Consider the following 19790-nt stretch of genomic DNA (forward strand, 5'->3'; position numbering starts at 1 on the left):
GATAGCAGAAACATTCTCTTATCAGTTCTCTTTGGATGATATGCCTCTTCTGGACCAATTATTGCATCCAGAGAAATACAATACTCTAACTTGTTTGGCCCAGGTTATGGGACTCTCTAGGAGAAAAATAGAGCACTGATACTGATGGTCCCTTCTGACCACAAGCATAGGCTAAAAATGGTTTCTTCAAGGAAGCAACTCTGGAAGAACAAACAACATGCCTCCTACACTTTTGTTTATTAAATAAATATTTCACATTGTATACCAATGTGAAGGGCACTAATGTGGTGATAAAAGCATGGCAGGTACTTCAGGAAAAGCAAATTGCAACTCTCATTGCCTAGCAGTGCAATGCACCCTAGGACATTCTCATCTTGCTACTGACCCCGTCTTCTCTGAGTGTTATGTTTCTCTAATTCATTTCCACTGCAATCCCAGCTCATAAGAATACCTCGAGAACAAATATGGTGAAGAACAGGGTAATATAGTTTATGTAATAAGGATATAATTAGTCTGAGAATATGACCTCAGCTCAGACTTTCAATTTCTAAAGCGTATCTCCAGAAGAGTCAGTAGTGACTCTAAATTTAAGCAAAACTGAATTTAATCGAACTTTGTCACTGACTTCTTGTGACCTCAGGGAGGCCGTTAAAACCCTCTAGGCCTGGGACTCCCCACCACTAAATGACAGCTAATGGTACCTAAACTACAAGGTCGACATGAAGATTAAACATGGTCATGCCTATAAAGCACCTTCTTTACAATGAGTATATACAGAGGATATAAATTACTGTCACACTCACATTACCCACGGAAAAGCTCACCTGTACCTTTCAGTTTCCTTGGTAAATTCTCTCTTACGTGATTCTTGTGTCTCAAGAGTTTCTTTCTTTCTTTTTTTTTTTTTTTTTACTGGAATAATATTTATTCCAGTATCTACAACTTAAAATCCTATTAATCTCTCAGATTCCTGTCAAACACCATTTCTTTTTTTTTTAAACAGACTTTTTTTTTTTTTAAATTTATTTATGATAGTCACACACACAGAGAGAGAGAGAGGCAGAGACACAGGCAGAGGGAGAAGCAGGCTCCATGCACCAGGAACCCGACGAGGGACTTGATCCCGGGTCTCCAGGATCGCGCCCTGGGCCAAAGGCAGGCGCTAAACTGCTGCGCCACCCAGGGATCCCTCAAACACCATTTCTTAGTGAGAATATCCAATCTTTCTAGTAGGATTAATCTCTCCTTCCACAGGACTCCCACAATATTTCAAACATCCTGCCTAATACATTGTATTATTTGTGTTACTAGCTTGTTTTTTTGGCCAATCTAGGAACTCAGTGCAGTGTTGAATTTAATTACATACATATCATTAAGGAGAAGGGCCTTTTGTTATAATTAGACTTGGTTTTATTTGAATTCCTCCATATTCTTATAAATTTATGCTAATAAAAATATGTTTAATGCACAAGTGAGAAATTGGTTCAAACTACCAGCAGCATTCCCTTAAGATTATTTTGGTAGCAATATGCGAAAAGTATGTTAAAGGAAAAAAAAATATTCCTTTTCCTCTTGTAATTGAAATAAATGCTTTAGAACGATAAATCAACAAATAGAAAATCACTTAAAATTTATCAATATTCAAAGGTTCTAAATCCATATAATGCAAAGAGTTGGTATAAAGAGAATAATTTTTCATATATCTGAATATCAATGTATAATCTGAAGTAGTTTATTATCCTTAAGTTCTTGTGTTTAAACTGAAGCTGATGTCATACAATTCATAATTCCCTCCTATTGTCCTCACTCATTTCTTCATCAAAAGCAATCATATGATGTCTCATTAGAAGAAAAAGAAACCCATAATTGAAAATGTTCTGTTCTTTGTAGAATGGAAATATCATAATCTGCCAATTTCTCACATAGATCATAATAGTTCTATCCTTTAGGAAAACTCTGAGAGTAACATCAATTTCTAACTAAACTCAAAAACGTTTGAAATGTTACTATTTTATTGATTGCTAGCTACTTATCCAACATTTTATATATGTTCGTAGGTGATCACAAATGCAGAAGGAAGGTTTTCATCATACAAAAAAAGATGCACTCAACTCTTTAGGAGGACCGCAATCCTTCCATGAGAGAGAAATATTTAAGTACTATTTCATTAAAACTCTGATCAAATATGATTGTACAATTCTCCCTTCCCAGAAAAAATACAAATATCAGAGCACACAGTACTAGAGAAGGAAACAATGAAAGTATGGAATTTGGGATATTAGCCCTAAAAACATAGCAGTCCGTGGCTATTTAGCACAAGAACAAATATCCCTAAAGTACTTTAACGGACATCACTACATCCATCACATTGGTTCATATTCATAAAAGGGAACCTCCAACACCAAAGGTGCATTAAATTGACTTCAATACACTTTATTTCAGAACAGGGAAAGTTATACAGTTAAGAACGATTTCTGTAAAACTATTTTAATTTGGGAAAAGTATTTGTTCCATCTGAGAGGGGTTAACATTGGAAACATTTTTGAAAATTCTTCTCTGAAATAGCTTATTTCCCAGGGCCTTAATCTATTTAGGTTTCTATAACAATATACCATAAACTGGGTAGCTTATAAATGACAGAAATTTATTAGTCAAAATTCTGGAGGCTGGGAAATCCAAGGTTAAGGCATTAATCAATCCAGTGTTTAGGGAAAACCCAACTGCTTGTGTGCTCATATAGAAGGGGCGAGGGATCACTCTTGGGGGCTTTTTTAAGGCGCTAATCTCTTAGAGAGCTTGGCTCTCATGATCTAATCAACTTCCTAAGGCTCCACTCTAATACCCTTGGATATTAGGATTTCAACATATAAATTTAGGGAGGAGTGTGAGAACATAAGCTTTCAGTTCATTGCACCACCTGGGGTTAATTTTTGTATATGGTATGTGGTAGGGATCTCATTTTATCTTCTTTACTAGCATCCCCTTTTTGTCATTATTTAATGAGCAATCTCTCCTTGGACCACTGATTTGTCATGACACCTCTGTCATTTACTAAAGTTCCATACATGTGTAAGTATACTTCTTAGATCTTAATTCTATTCCATTTATCATTTTTTCAATTTAGTGCTAATGCCACATTCTTTTGATTACTATAACTTCATCATAAGTCCTAATGTCTTATAGAGTAATTTCATTTCAGCTTGTGCTCTTCTTCAGAGGTTGTCTGGTTATTCTTGTCCCTTTGCCTATTTGCATTTATATTTTAAAGCACCTTGTCACTTTTTGAAATTCTATTTAAAAAAAAGTTGACTGATGAATGAATTCAGAAAAAAATTGACATTTTCACAATATATCTTCCATCCATAAACCTGAACTCTCAATTTCTTATTTTGGGCACTAGTCTTTATTTGACATCTTTCTCATTGTGGTTTTCACTTCATTTTTCTAATAGGTAATGATGTGGAACATCTTTTGTCTTTTGTCCATTTTCTAATTCTATTGTTTGATATTTTACAGTTAAGTTTTCAGAGTTCATTTTATTTTATTTTATTTTATTATTTTATGTCGGGGGGTGGGGGGTGAAGGGAGTGGCAGAGGAAGAGGGAGAGAGAGTCTTAAGCAGAGTCCACATCCAACTTGGAGCCTGACACCAGGCTCCATCTCACGACCCTGAGATCATGACCTGAGTCAAAACAAGGGTCGGGAGTTTAATTGACTGAGCCACCAGGTGCCCTTCAGAGTTCTTTACATATTCTAGATACTAGTCCTTTTTCAGATATGTCATTTACAAGTACTTTCCCCCGGGATGTAGCATGTCTTTTCAGTCTCTTAACAGGGTCTTTCACAAAGCAATATTTTTAAAATTTTGATAAATTCTAATTTATCAAATTTTCCTTTTATGGAGTGTGCTTTTGGTATCAAGTTCAAGAACTTTTTTCCCAGCCCTAGATCCCAAAGATTTTTCTCCTTTTTTTGGTAAAAGTTTTATAGTTTTATGTCTTACCTTTAAGTATATGATCCATTTTGAGTTAATTTTTGTTTAAGATTTGAGGTTTAGATGGAGGGTTTTTTGGTTTTATTTTTGTTTTGTTTTTGACTTATAGACCATCAATTGATCCAGCACCATCTGTTGAATCCTAGTCTTTCTCCACTGAATTGTTTTTGCACCTTTGTCAAAATTCAGTGGAACATATTTGTTTGAATGTATTTCCGGATTTTCCATTCTTTTCCATTGACTTATGTGAGGATATACCACACTACCTTTGTTGCTATAGCTATCTAGTTAGCCTTAAGGTTGAGTAGAGTGATTCTTTCTACTTTATTAATTTTCAAGACAGTTGTAGTTATTCCAGGGTTTGTGCCTTTCTGTATAAATTTCAGAATAAGCTTGTCTATCCCTACAAAAAAAGAAAAACCATGCTGGAGTTTTGGTAATAATTGCATTAAACTTAAATATAGATCAATTTGGAGAAAAATCACTTCTTAGTGATATTTTATTGTATATATGCCACATTTTCCTTACCTTTTCATCATTGATGGACACTTCAGTTGCTTCCATTAAATATTATTTTTTATCTAAGTCACTCACTGCTTATGACTAGAATATAGAAATACAATTGTTTTTTATTTATCTTATATCCTGCAGCCTCAATATATTCACTTATTATTTCTATGAGCACTTCTGTAGCTTCTGTCAGATTTTCTACATAAACAATTACATCAGTTGAAGTAATGATGACAAGTTTACGTCTTCCTGTCCAATCTGGACATCTTTTGTTCTCGCCTGATACATTGGCCATCACCTCCAGCACAGTGTTAAATAGAACTGGTGAAAACAGACATCCTTTGCTATTCCTTAGCTAGAAAGGATTAAGTATTTCACCATCAAGTATAATGTTAGGTGTAGGTTTTATGTATATAATCTTTATCAGATTGAAGAAGTTCAATTTTATGAGTTTTATCAAGAATGGATGAAGAACTTCATCAAATGCTTTTTCTACATCTTCTGATATGACCATATGTGTTTTTTCCTCCTTTATTTGTTAGTATGTTGTAAAATTTAACACAAACCAATCAAAACCTCAGACCTTTCTTGAAACTGGAGTATTCTTTTTACAGTCTTCAAAACTAAAAGTGGTATAAATTTAGATTAAGATCCTTTTTCCCTGTACCATTTCCTCGGGAAGTTTAGAACATTCTCATGTTTTGTTTTTTGTTTTGTTTTTTTCTCCATTAAGCAATTCTGAGTGTTTGATATCTGCCAAGGGGACACTGATGGTTAGGAAAGGGGTGGAAGAGATCAGTAGAGATAAAGGAGGATGGTTTTACCTTGAGTGCCATCTTTCTTAAGCTTTCAAGCACTATTATTTAATGAAACCAAAGACAGTACTGTGAGATTAATAGTTATATATAAAGCAGGCAAAATAATTGAAGTAGTATCATATATGATATGCTTAATATCATTAATATAGTGCAGAATGCCTCAAGGTTTTTGTCTGAGATGGGTATTTTTTTGATGCTGAATAACCCACAGAAGTTACCTTAGCTAGAGAAACACATAAAAGATGAAATTTATTCAATGATATTTTAATTCCACACACACACACCCCATCTGAATCAAACATGGTTAAAAAAAAAACAAAAAACAAAAAACCCTGAAGTTGACATTGTATAATTTAGATAGCTTTTATTCTAGTAGCCTAACAATTATTTTTCACTAAACAATATACATTAATTCTACCCTAGAATTTATTTGATTAAATTTCCCTTTGTTACATATTTGGGTGAGTTCAAATGAAGTCTTAGTAAAATATTAATGCATGACCTGTCCTCCTCAGTATAACAGAGCAATTTTTTTTCACACACAGATGTCAGTCTATTCTGTCTGGAATGCATTTATTAGGTTATTATTGTACTATGCAGAGTTTTTCAATAAGTCCTTATTGTCCACAGAATGAAGCTCAAAATAATGAGTTTTAACCCAAGTCTCCTTGAATCTGCTACTAAACTACTTTGCCTATCATATTTTCCAAGGTTTTTCGATTATTAGCATCTTAGCCAAATTGAAAGACTTATTGCATCTTTTGAAAACTTTAAATTTTCACAGTTTGATGCCTTTGATTCTGCTATTCTCTCTTCCTGGAGAGCATCTACTCTCATCATTTTATAACAAAAATCTATACAGATTGCAGAATTAGCTCAAATGACACATCTTTCAAACTCCTTCTTGATTCCTCAAAAGAATCACCAAATTACCAAAATATTCATTGAAAACTACCTTGTCTTTGATCAGTATATCAGTGATCAGTTTGTGTGTGCAGTGTGCAGGTATATATGCTTTGTTTCATATGTCTTGTTTCCCATTAGCTCATATGGGGCCGAGATCATTTCTGACTTATCTTTATATTCGGGAGACTATCTAGATTAAAACTTGGAGGTAGTCACACTCAAACAATGTTACTGAATAAATGCATGATTAAAAAATAGTACAAAAGTTTAAAAGTTCCTACATCAATCATTTCACCTCTAGGAATGAATTTAACAAAATCTATATAAGCTCTGTAAAGGAGAAAATATGAAGTTCTATTGATAGGTAATAAAACAACTTCTTATTCTGTCCAAGATGACATAGTAGGAGTGGACCAGATTTAGCCTCCTACCTGACACAACTGAAAAACCAAAACAAAATATATAAAACAATGGTTTTAAAGACACAGACATTAGCAAAGGAGAGATGACAAAAGGCAAACTGTCTTCTCTAGATCAGCAACAAGGCAAGCATACCCATTCTCGCCACTTTCATTCAACATAACATTGGAAGTCCTTGATAGAGCAATCAGGCCACTAAAATAAATATATAAAAGGCATAGAAATTGAAGAGGTATAAGTAAAATGTGTCATTATTTACAGAGGACTTGATATGATATATAGAAAATCCTAAAGACTCCACCATAAAGCTATTATAATTAAGAAATGAATTCAGTAAAATCACAGGATACAAAATCAGCATACAGAAACCAATTGCATTTCTATATGGAAATAATGAACTATCAGAAACATAAACGAAAGAAACAATCTGACTTACAATTGTATCAAAATGAATAAAACCTAGGAATAAATTTAACCAAGGATATGAAAGACATATACTCTGAAAGTTATAAACCACTGATGAAGAAATTGAAGATGATACAAATAAATGGAAACACATTTCAAGCTCATGGATTAGAAGAATTAATATTGTTAAAATGTCCATACCACCCAAAGCAATCCACAGGTGCAATACAATCCCCATCAAAATACAAGAGCATTTTTCACAGAATGAGAACAAAGAATCTTAAATTTTGTATGAAACCACAGTAGACCCCAAATAGCCAAAGCCATCTTGAAAACGAAGACCGAAACTGGAGATAGCATGTTTCCTGATTTCAAACTATACTACAAAGCTGTAGTAATCAAAACAGTGTCATACCTGTATGAAAATAGACACATAGAGCAACAAAAAATAATATACGGTTAATAATCTATCACAAAGGAAGCAAAAATAGACAATGGGAAAAAGACAGTCTCTTCAATAATGGTGTTGGAAAAACTGGACACCTACATGCAAAAGAACGAAATTGGACCACTGTTTTACACCGTATACAAAAATAAATTCAAAATGGATTAAAGACTTGAATTGAATGTAAGACCTGAAACTATAAAACTCCCAGAAGACAACATAGACAGTAAACTCTTTGACATCAGGCTTAGCAATATGTTTTTCTGGACTGTCTCAGGCAAGTACAGAAAAAGGTAAAATAAACAAATGGGATCACTTTAAACTAAAAACCTTGTGCACGGTGGAGGAAACCATCAACAAAATGAAAAAATAACCTACTGAATGGGAGAAGATACTTGTAAATCATACATCCAATAAAGTGTTAATATCCAAAAGAGGCAAAGAACTTACAGAACTTAATGTCAAAAAAAGCAACAACTCAATTAAAAAATGGACAGGGACTTGAACTGATATTTTTCTAAAGAAGACCACCACCTTCATTAGGTCTTGCCTCCAAAAATTAATTCAATAAATTGAATCTGAATCTAATCGATCTCTTAAATCCAAGGGGCAATTTATAAGGAATACAGTGGAAAAGGGGCAATGAAAAGCTATGGGACATAATGAAATGCAACAGGGACATAATAAACAAACTTCAGACTAGTAAACCTTGAAGGACCCATTTCTTAAACAAATAAATCTCAAGGGAGAAAAAAAAAACAATTAGGAGGAAATATAGTTTGAAAGAAACTTACAGACATGTTTGCATTTGATTTGAACAAAAACTCTAAAAATTACATGGCATTTATGAGACATTTGGAGTTTTTTATGAATTTCAGGAATTATAGTTAATGCTTAGGTGTTTTTAATGTTATTACATTTATCTGTTACACTTATCTGATAAAATTAATATTTTATCTTCTAGAGATATATACTGATATATGTAACAGTAAAAATTATAAAACATTTTGAGTTTTGCTTCAAAATAATACAGGAGGGAGAAAATTGGATGTGGGTATAAACAAAACAAGAGTAAGCATGAGTCGATACGGTTTTTTTAAACACTTTATTTACTTTTAAGTAATCTCTATGCCCAATGTGGGCTAGGACCCAATACTCCTGAGGTCGAAAGTCACATGCTCTTCCAACGGAGCTGGCCAGGCACCCCAAGTTGGTTACTGTTAAAGCAGGTTTGTCTATAATGAAAAATGGGTTCCTTAAAGTTCTTTCTCCACACAGGAGAATTCTGGGACACTAGTAATATCCTACTTCTTGCCCTGGTGGTAGTTATCTGGGTGTGATTATTTGGGGTATGTCATACATCCTAAACTTGAGCTTTATAACTTTTCTACATGGGTTCATATACTAAATTAAGGGATTCTTCTTCTGTGGTTCTTTCTCCTCTACAGTTCTCCCTGCTGTCTCTGGCTTGCGCAGACAAAGAGCCAAGGCTCCTTTCCACGGTTGCTCTACCTTAGGGTTTCTCGGCCCTGGCACTATTGATATTTTGAACCAAATAATTATTTGTTGTGGGGAGATGTCCCTGCACGGTAGAATATTTGTCACCCCAACTTCCACCTCTCATTGTTAACACCAGAAATGTCTTCAGATATTACCAAATGCCTCCTGCAGACAAAGCCCCCTGGTTGAGAACTACTTGTGTTAGCCAGAAAGATGTCACTATTTCCTCCAAAGTGTGAGCTGCCCATGCAGCACTGCTGATGACTGAGTCTGAATTTGGGGCAAAGCCAGGACAAAAGAAAAAAATCATCTCCCCTCCCATGCCAGTCGCTCTACCACATTTGTTTGAATCTCCTCCATGAACTGCCTGCTTTTCTTTACTCTTCAGAAATCTTAGGTGGTTTGGGTATCTTTTTTGCCTGTCATGCTCGCTTTTATATTTGTCCAGAGTTAATACTTGCTAAAGGAATAAGGTACAGAGAACTCACACTGCCACAGTGGAACTGGTACTTAGAAGAGCCCCCATTCTCCTCCCCACTGAAATACGCCCATTACACGTGACTTTCTCTAGTTCTCTATCTTTTCTATCACACTATATATTTTTATTTTTTAAAAAGATTTTATTTATTTATTCATGAGAGACACACAGACAGAGGGAGAGACACAGGCAGAGGGAGAAGCAGGCTCCTCACAGGGAGCCTGATGTGGGACTCAATCTCCAGACCCAGAATCATGTCCTGAACTGAAGGCATACACTCAACTACTGAACCACCCAGGTGTCCCATCTATCACACTATATAAATACTGGATCGCTCTCACTCCTACCCCCAAGTATCTTAACCTATCTTCCATGTTTTTCATTTTTTTCTGTGTTGCATTCTGGATAATTTTTCAGATCTGTATTCCAGTTCAGAGATTCTCCTTTTAACTGCACCTAACCTGCCTTCAGTGGTCTTTTTATTAAAAATAAATAAATTACATTGTTTTTTTTTCTAGAGGTCCTATTTGGTTATTTTTCAAAGCTGCTTATTATTTTTCATAATATATTTCACTTTATAGTTCTTTTCTGTGTTGATATTATCAATGTACAAGTATTTACTTTACAGTCCTTAACCTGTATTCTTAATTCTGTTTTCTAAAGTTCTGTTGCCTAATTCTGCTATCATATCTTTTCATAGTGGATTTTTTTTCCCCCTCATCTAGTTTGTGACTTATTACTGTTAGCTCACTATAGAGGAAATTGTTTTCTTTGTGTTAACTGCATGTGGCCTGCGGTGTAAAAATGTCCTCTTAGTTACTTCTCCCAGGTGACTTGGGAGTATCTTTGGTTCAAGATAATTTATTTCACTGATTTCTTACCTTAGCAGCATTCCTGAAAAATCAGAACTCCTACAAATCAGCATTACAAAGCAATATAAGTGAGTTTGCAGGGGGCGGGGTGGGGTGGGGGGTGTTTCCTCAGAGTCTAGAAAAATAAATTTTCTTATATCCTTCCTGAGCCAAGACGTGTTTTTTAGTTTACGTTTTCTCTCGTGCACATCTAACTTTGTTCAGGGGCAGTAATTTCTTTCTGCCAAACACCATGCAGATAAGACCACTGTCTTATGATGTCTACTAACAATTTGGTGGTAGTGATAGGACGGTGAGGATAGTGATGCTAATACAACAGCACGGCAGGTAACATAGAACTGAATTAGACATTTCTTAAAGTATATTAGTCTTCATCCACCTCCAGCCCATTAAGAAAAAGAAAAGTCCATATAATAAGACTCCATCTTTTCATTCATTCATTCATTCATTCATTCTGCTGACAGATGTATAAAGTCTCTCTGTTTTTGTTATGGAAATAACTTATATTCTTCCATCTTTTCCACTAAATTCTGGGTCTACTTTGGCACAACCAAAACCTCATGGAGTTATTCTATTAGCCCTTTTAGCTTTTCACACCTAGATCTTCTTGTCTTGGGTTTAGACCATTTAATCCTCTTTGGGGATGTTTGCATACAAAAACTGGTTATAGTTTTTCTTTGTCAAATTATGTACTAAGATAAAGTCTAATTTTTTAGATAAATTCTGAGTAGCCCTAAAAGTAACAGGTTAATTTTCATGTACATAAGTAGTCATTTAATCATTCTCTGTGATTATAATATGGAAATAAAAATCAGGATGTCCAAGCAATAAAGAAGACTAAGTCTCATTCTAACTGCCCCTGGGGGACCTCTGGCAGGTAGGCTTATCATACATGAATACATTCTGATGCTACTGGGCCTGGAGCCAACTTGTGATATTATCACACATGTGATAATCTCAACTCTAGTGTTTTCTTAAGCCACAAACATGACACCAGTCTTCGCACTAACTGACATGACAAGAACAAATTTTGTATCTTATCTTATAAAATTCAGCTTCCCAGATCTAGGCTTTCCAAATCACAAAAATAAATGAGAGGGGAAAATCAAGCTTATTCAAGCTTAAAATTCTAATTGTTTTCCACATTGACATATATCCCAAAAATATTGATTCATTTCATAGTCATATAGTTTTATGCATTCTATTTATTATTAAATGGGCATAATAATGCTGGTTATATCATCTGACCAGAAGTTCTAGAAGTTCAATGTCTTTAATTAATATAAAGTGAAAAACTATAAATAAGGACTGGTGGACAAAAGCAGATATAGTTTAATAGTGATGGGGTGGTCATATAAAACTGATTATAATTTGATTCTTTGTGATTAAAAATGAAAAAACTATAATTTATACTCTGATAATATGCATACCCTTGATACAGCCCTACTTTGTTCTATATCTTGCAGCATAAGTGATATAGTCTTTATGTAGGTTTGGTATCTTCATGCCAAAACTTCTATAATCTTTCCCTAACTATGCATGTAGATACACATTTTTGGGTATTTCTATTCAATTTCATATCTAGTATATATCTCTAGCCAATTGCCACATTGATATATAACCGTGGTTAATTTTTATTTCTCTCATTATACTCTATACCTCTTATCTTTGTGTTCCCAGGTCTATTTCATTGGCACACAATAGATACTCAATAAATTCTTAGAGAATGAGAGAATATGTCCCTTCTATATTACTTTTTTCTTATTAAAAATAATTGCTCATCTCACCAGAAGTAACTAAACACCTTAATGCAAAATGAATGCCTAATTTGGCCTGAAGAACTGCAAATCTTTTGTCCTTTTCCACCCTACTCATATTAGCAACTACTCTTTTTAAGTTGATAGTACTAATCACCACCTAGTGGCTAGGATGGGGAATTATCTGATTTGATACGTGTTACCTGGCATTTTCAAGGCATTTGGGATGCCCAAACATGGGAATTAGAGGTTATCAATGACAGCAGGAGCCTCAAGTAAACCCCAGCAGAGTCCAATCTAAGGCCTTGGATCATCTTACACCTAGATCTTCTTGTCTTGGGTTTAGACCATTTAATCCTCTTTGGGGATGTTTGGATACAACAGGGAGGGCCCCAATATCAGACTTTCTAGATCCAAATCTCTGATTTGCCACTTACTCTCTGAATGATCTTAGATAAATCATTTAGCCTCCCTATGTCATAATTTTTTCATCCATAAAATTGGATTTCTCATCTATAAAATAATATCACCACACAGAACTTCATGATCATAATACCACATTGAGGTTCTTCTGAATAAGTACAGTGATGCATGTAAATGAATGAATGTAGTAACTGGCATTATTAATCAGAACTTAATAATTGAGTATTGTTTCTGTCTTGAGTTAGTTCATCTTCCTCGCTGGGTTTGAAACCACTGTTGATTATATTCATTATACACATGCAATTTTTCTCCTGTCCAGGTCCTGGTTCCCATTTTCTTTCTTTGCCTGTACTGGTGACTGCTTCTGGCTTATTCTGGCCCCGTTTTCTAAGTCCAATGCTTGACTCATCATCTTTTCCCCCACAAACTACCTCTTTGCCTAAGGAAATTTGTGTCTGCAGTGGGATTCCTGTATTTTCATTTTTATGACAATAAAGATCATTCCATCTTGGGTAATTTTCCCTTGTCTATAAATATACCATTTTTGTCACTTTACCCCATATATATCTTTCACTACAGGCTTCTTTTCTTCTGAAAAAAAATTGATTATCCCTTTTTCCTACTTTTTACCTCTATTATATTGTCATGGCTGATAATTCAGGTGGGCATCTGTGGAACTACCTGTATCAAGGAAAGAAAAAGCTTAGAAAGTTTTAAAATAAAATTAAGCCTAAATTATATGAATGCTACTAATCTTTAAAGACCTTGAAAATGCCCCTAAATCCACCTGAAAACCTGCACAAACTTGCAATTTCCTAATTCCTCATCTATTTGAAGTGTACATTTCTTCAAGCAACAACCTACCAAGAAATATTTTAAAACACTTCTTACATAATATTATTGTGAAAATCTGAAAACATTTTATGTAAATATTTATACTTCTTGCATATGTTTTATTGTATCAAGTGGGTTTTTTGCATCAATTCTAGAAACCTAACCACCATGGTAAATATTGTTATTATAGGATAATGTAGGCCAAATGAACTTATGATACGTGATTTATCTCTAAGTTAGGAATGAATATAAGAAGAATGGACATGATATTTGATCTGAATTGAGTCTATTCCACCAGCATGTCCTCCTGTTATCTAAGTTATTGAGTAATTCGATCTTGGTTGGTTTTTTTATTTCTCCTCCCTGTTGAAACAACTGTGCTTTGAAATTGAGAATAATCAGAACAGCACAATGAGATACTTTTCAGTCAGATTCCATCAATCATATTCTGAATATATTACTTAGTGATGACAGTCTTTTGTTCAGTGGGGTGTTCACAGTATGTTGGGCACTGGAAACATCACTCTTGTGATATTATGTCTCAAGAACAGGTCAGACTATGGGAATTCCCTGGTTTGTTGCCCTCAATCAAATAAGATAATGTGTTCTCATACATTTGGAGGAAGGTGTAGTTACTCTCTTACTGATAAATGCAGCTGTACAGACATAAGGTCTCAGTCAGTTCATTCCATTCTCATACTGGACATTCTTCTCCAAATCATGGACCAAAAACTAAAAAGGTGAAAGAAGAGATACCAGTTCTAATTCCTTGTCATGGTTTGCTAGTCTTCCCTCAGTCTTCTCATAATGCACTGCTCCAGAACCAGGTTCAGAGCACTCAGCCAAAGGTCTGATCATAATAGATGAGACCCACGTACAGTGCCATCTCTTGACTTTTGAGTATTATACAGAGTTTAGGAAATTTTATTTGGTGACTTATTTGATAATGTAAGGTTTATTTTGTGATTCTAGATAAAGCATTAAAATCATAAAAGGAAATAAATCCTTAATACTGGCACTATAATCCTTATGCTTTAAGGATGGCTATTAGAAATAATTTTAGTCATAAAATTTTTGTGATGGATTTTTGTAATAAGTGTCTGATTTTTGTACCCACGGTCTCATACTTCAGAAACAAAGGAAGGAAACTAAAGCTTTAATGACAAGGAGTCTCTTCTAAAGTGCTTGTAACCAGGTTATTCAAGTTCTATAGGTGCTATTAATTCACTGCCTACAATTTAAAGATTTTTTTAAAGATTTATTTACTTATTTTAGAGAAAGAGAGAGAGAGAGTGCAGGGGAGGGACAGAAGGAAAGAAAATGTTAAGCAGACTCTGTGCTGAGTGTGAGCCCAACAAAGGGCTCAATCTCACGACCCTGAGATCATGACCAAGCTGAAACCAAGAGTTGGATGCTCAACTGACTGAGCCACTCAAGCTTCCCTGAAGATTTCTTTTAATTATTATTTCATAAAATTACAAAAGGGAATGGGTTCATTTATTTAGAGAGTTCTCATTACCTTTAGAAAAATATTCCCATTAAATTTAAGCCTGCTTTAAAAATATTTATGACACATATGCATTCATTCAAAACATTTTTTTCTAGGCATCTATCAAGCTATGCAAGTTTTAAAAGTAGCCTGAAACTCACTTTTAAGAAGGGAAATAACACAAAAATATGGGGTGGAACCAGACAATAATTATAAATTAACATAAGTGTAAAACTTAGGTAATAAAAATCAGTAATCAGAACAAAATATTATTTTTCAGAAAATACACCGTAGAAGGGCAGCTAAGTGGTATGTAGGTCAACAGTGGACCATGTGAGATTTAAGAAATTTGGAAAAGGGAATATAGGAAAAGGAGGTCATGAATTACAAGACAGTGCATCTATGGAGTAAAATATAAGATCAACATGTTACACTGAAAAAAAGATTGAAAGAGCTTTTAAAATATAAGACCAACATGTTACACTGAAAAAAAGATTGAAAGAGCTTTTAAGATAAAAATTCCATTAATTAATATGGAAATCCTCAAAATCAAGTTCTTAAGGAAATTATCACTGGTCTCAGAGTAATTACATATCATTTCATTATTAATCGAGAGAAAATATTTCATTACTTGGAATGTTGTAGGCTATTCAGCACAATATAAAATAATGAAATAACACATTTTTTCATCTGTTGAGTGTTATAAAAAGATTTAGTAGATGAGGATTGTTTACCATATTAGAATCTAATAGGAAAAATTAGAAATGACTATTTAATCCTGGTGATTAAAGATTAAAAGACATGAAATTAAGTGTGAGATAAATATCTTCGGACATTATAAAACTTAAGAAAAGAAATAAGGCCTTTGGCCAATAATGCACAATAATCAATCAAACAAACAGAACCCTTACTAAGGCAAAGCATGCTGCTATCACTTTTGTGAACATAGCAGTATTGACTAACCTAACAGGAGGTTTCTTCTAAATAGCTGGTGGTGAAATTGTGATTCAAAGAGATTTCCAGAAGAGGAGCTAGTAAAAACTCTGTTTCAATAGGAAAGAGTATAAGATCTGAGGAAACATTCTCATTAGAGCCCAGAGAAAGACAACACAGGAAAATTGAAAATTTTTTCACAGCGAAAAAAGTTCACTGATTCTAGCTTTGATCGACCTGATTTAAAGTGCCATGATTTAAAACACCAATTTCTCAAATCCTACAACAGTTTCTGCTCCCACATTCCTCTTTGTAGAAAGCTGCTTTGAGGGCTCTTGATTCCCACTACTCCATCACCCCCACCACCCAACACTCAAAAGAATAAGTGCTTCATCTTTGCTCCACCTTGAATCTGTCTGTGTCATAACATAATTGCCCATTATGATACATTAACAACTAACAAATAACACTTGTTATAGAATGGAAACTCCTTAAGGCCAATGTTTATTATATTTCTATTGCCTCACACAATACTAGCATCTACTGGGATGTAAAACTTATGAAAAGTAGAAGTCTGAAGTTGTTCTTGAATTAATACTATCAGTTCAGATATAGTTTATTATATAGTTTATTCTATTCCTTCACAGTATTTTAGGCTTTTCCTTCTTATGTCTTAATACATTTGCAAAACACTTACCAGTTACAATAACTATTATATAACTTAGAATATTTATATTCCAAATATAATATATATAGAATATGTATTATATAAAATATACATTATTCATAATACATTTATGAAATACCAATTATAATAATTATTATATAACTTTAGAAAATATATTCTAAATATAATATATAGAATATGTATTATATATAATATATAATGTATAGAGAATATATTCTATATATAGAATAATATATGTAGACTATATATAACATATTATACATACATAGAGTGAGAGAGGGAGAGAGAAAGCACAAGAGAGCAAGCGCCTGGAGTAACTACATAATTTGCAGGGCTCAGCATAAAACATAAACGTGGAATTCCTTGTTCATAAAGCAGAAAAAAATGCCATAAATGTATATAATACAAAGCTTGTCCCTTTCTTTTGAGTTTTCTATTTTAAATTGTCATAGTGTTTTTACTTTCTATTTAATGTCATCCTAAGTAAAGAACATTAAATTTTAAATTGTTATAAATTTTACTACTAGTTTCATGTTGTGCAATGCCAGTTTTAAGTGCAAATATAAAAAAATCTAACTCTCATGTAGAGTCGTTGGAATTATACAATTTCTATATGTAGCTTGTATGTGTATATGTATTTTCTTGCTGCTAAAACAAAGGATAAAACTGCGTAATAACAACTATTTTGTTTTACTTCTTGATATGCATACAGTCTACCAACTTTCTATTTGCAGCTTACCTGGGCATGAGGAAGGACTGAAAGGAAAGGAACTATGGATTGCCTTACCTTTCCTTTTCCTTCCATAACAAAGCAGCTTCTATGACATTACCTACTATCACCTTGTATTTGCCTCAAGGCTTTCTCTACACCAGCACATTGTGAATCTAATGGGGTTCTATGTTGATGGGATGTTCACAAAGGCCATATGCAAAAGGGCTGGCAAGGACTGGTAGTCACATACACTGCTTAATATCATCTCTGCTCACGTGCATACTCTATTACCCATCAAATTCTGCTTATAACACACTAGTTCTAAAATAAAATGTTTAAGAATTGAAGATGTGACAACAGAGCATTAAATTAAACACAGGGCCCTTCTGAAGGCAAAGTCTGTTGACCTGCACCGGGTGTAAACCCATGAGGCCAACCCCGTATGGAGCCTCCTGTTATTATTTAGACCACAGCCCCAACCAGAGAATAAGCTCAGTGGACAAACACAACTAGCTTGTAAATGTCACTAGCATTAGAGGACAGGTGACTTAGGTTTTGCCTTAATAAGGTTGGAACTTGAAGACCTTGATGGTTGATGACTTTTGTGTCCAAAAATAATGTTACCTTTCAGACTGTGAAAGAATGCTAATAAGGTGATTGCCAAAAATCTTGTAAATTTTAAACTTATTAGATGCTATTTGTAGAAATGCAATTAGACAAAAGGCTCTGTTACAAAGGTACTTCCTATACGAAGTAAAAAGAAAAGAAAAAAGGTTTTCAAGCTACAGGATGGCGCTTCATTAGTAGATACTGAAATCAAATTACTAGATAGTAACCAGAATTTTTTAAAATAATGAAATAGAAAAGAATAGAAAAGATCAAAGTGATACACATATAGCAAAGATACTTATGATTTTACGAAACTTTTGTTTCAGGTGTACATATACTTGTAAGACAGACATACATATGAATGAAAGTAATAGGCTGCAATATAAGATGTATTTCTTCCTGTGGGTCATCATTTAAAAAGCCGTTGTCATAAAATCTGTGTCCCAAGATGAAGTCCATGGTATCTAAACTCAGGAACCATCTTTCTATGGTGTAACAAAGATTAATTTCAGAAAAGGAAGATCAAGTTCATGTAAGTCATCCTGACAATTATTTTCTACAAAATGTTGCCTTCCAGACTCAGATCCCCGTAGATTTATGTTCTCCAGGATTTGTGGATAATGTACTCAGCAATTCAAGCCTTTGCAACATCCACCAGAGAGTGGGCATTTGGAAGCAAAGAAAGAAAAAAACTCACATTTATTCATTTCCATTCTGTGATTTAATCCTCACAGTAATCTCTAGAATGGATAATGTCATCCTTCTTTTATAGGCAAGGAAGATGAAACTCAGAGAATTTAAGTAATTTGCCCAGTCACATATCTTATTAGTGGCAAATGGGACTTGGAACCTAGGTTGTCTGTGTTCAAGTCCAGCATTTAAGTCTCCTGAGGTGTTATAATCTTATAAAAAATGTTGAAAAGATTAAAATTAAAAGGGGAAATAACATAACTGATGCACAAAAATCAAGGTTTGATTGTGTTACAGTCTAGTGAAATATAATTTAATTTTGGACTCCATTTTCCCATTGAACCATACCGTAACTAATAGGCAATATTCTTTTGTGAATCAGAGCCTCAGCATTTGCATTTTCTTGTGGTTACATTATAAGAAATAATGTGCAATGTTTTGATTTCTTTGTACCCACAATCTAAGACATTCAAAAACAACAAAATTCCACAAAGGAGGAGGAAAAAATAAATCTTAGAGGATTTTGGAAAGAATAGTATCAACTTTTTATAGCAATCATAAGAAAATCATCTACATTCGTATCAAATATCAGGTTTCCAGCACAGGAAAAGAAAACTGCAGTACCTGCCATTTTAAATTACTCCCTGTCATGTTTTTATTCCTCCTCCTCCCCTGGGATGTTAACGTCTTGAAGAAATATGTGTGCGCTCTGAAAATATTTCCTGAAGTCAGTGGATTCCATATGTTCCTAGGGAAACAAATTATTCACTCCGTGGGTCATTCCTGGTGACATTTAGATCTTCTAATCAGTACATTTAGGCCCTATGTACTTTATATTTTCTGAGCTCTCTTATGTGGACCTACGTAGAACTCAAGAAATATTTTCATGACTCAAATCTTCGCTTAACCTAAAAGAACACACATGAACACACATACACACCCTCCTACACGTTTACATACACAAATACATACACAAAGACACACAAACATATGTACTTTATAGTTTAATTATATTGGACTTTGGTTTAAGAAAAGATCATTATTTCAAACCAAGTAAGTGATATATCCTAAATGCAAAAGAAACATTAGAAATGTACTTAAAAATACACTCATTATCTTTAGTTCGTAGAGTTGATCAGAAGAAGGGAGGCCAAAATAACAAATTTTAAGAGACTGTTTTTGTTTGGTTTGTGTGTTGTTTATTTTACAAAAATAAAGATCAAGAATTGGAGTGTGATTTTTGCTTTCCTTCGAACCAGAAAAGGAAAAAAAAAAGTGTAGTTCTTGAAATACTTTCCTCATTTGGT

The 19790-nt window shown here is 33.9% G+C and overlaps 1 long non-coding RNA gene across 26 annotated transcripts in view; it reads right to left on the bottom strand.

Annotated features, from left to right (window-relative positions):
- Positions 1–19790, bottom strand: part of LOC140637110 (uncharacterized) — a 182394-nt gene that overhangs the window by 114662 nt on the left and 47942 nt on the right. For 18 of the 26 annotated variants that reach the window (XR_012034364.1, XR_012034368.1, XR_012034403.1 and 15 more), the window contains 3 exons: positions 19108–19231; positions 14007–14094; positions 13159–13209 (listed from right to left, as the gene is read on the bottom strand). The exons of 2 other annotated variants lie outside the window; for them this stretch is intronic. This is a non-coding gene — a long non-coding RNA (uncharacterized lncRNA). The remainder of the gene's footprint in view (positions 1–13158; positions 13210–14006; positions 14095–19107; positions 19232–19790) is intronic. 6 more of the 26 variants (XR_012034369.1, XR_012034374.1, XR_012034387.1 and 3 more) reach the window with 4 other exon arrangements.

This window comes from Canis lupus, chromosome 1, assembly GCF_048164855.1.
Source record: "Canis lupus baileyi chromosome 1, mCanLup2.hap1, whole genome shotgun sequence".
Classification (NCBI taxonomy): Eukaryota; Metazoa; Chordata; class Mammalia; order Carnivora; family Canidae; genus Canis; species Canis lupus.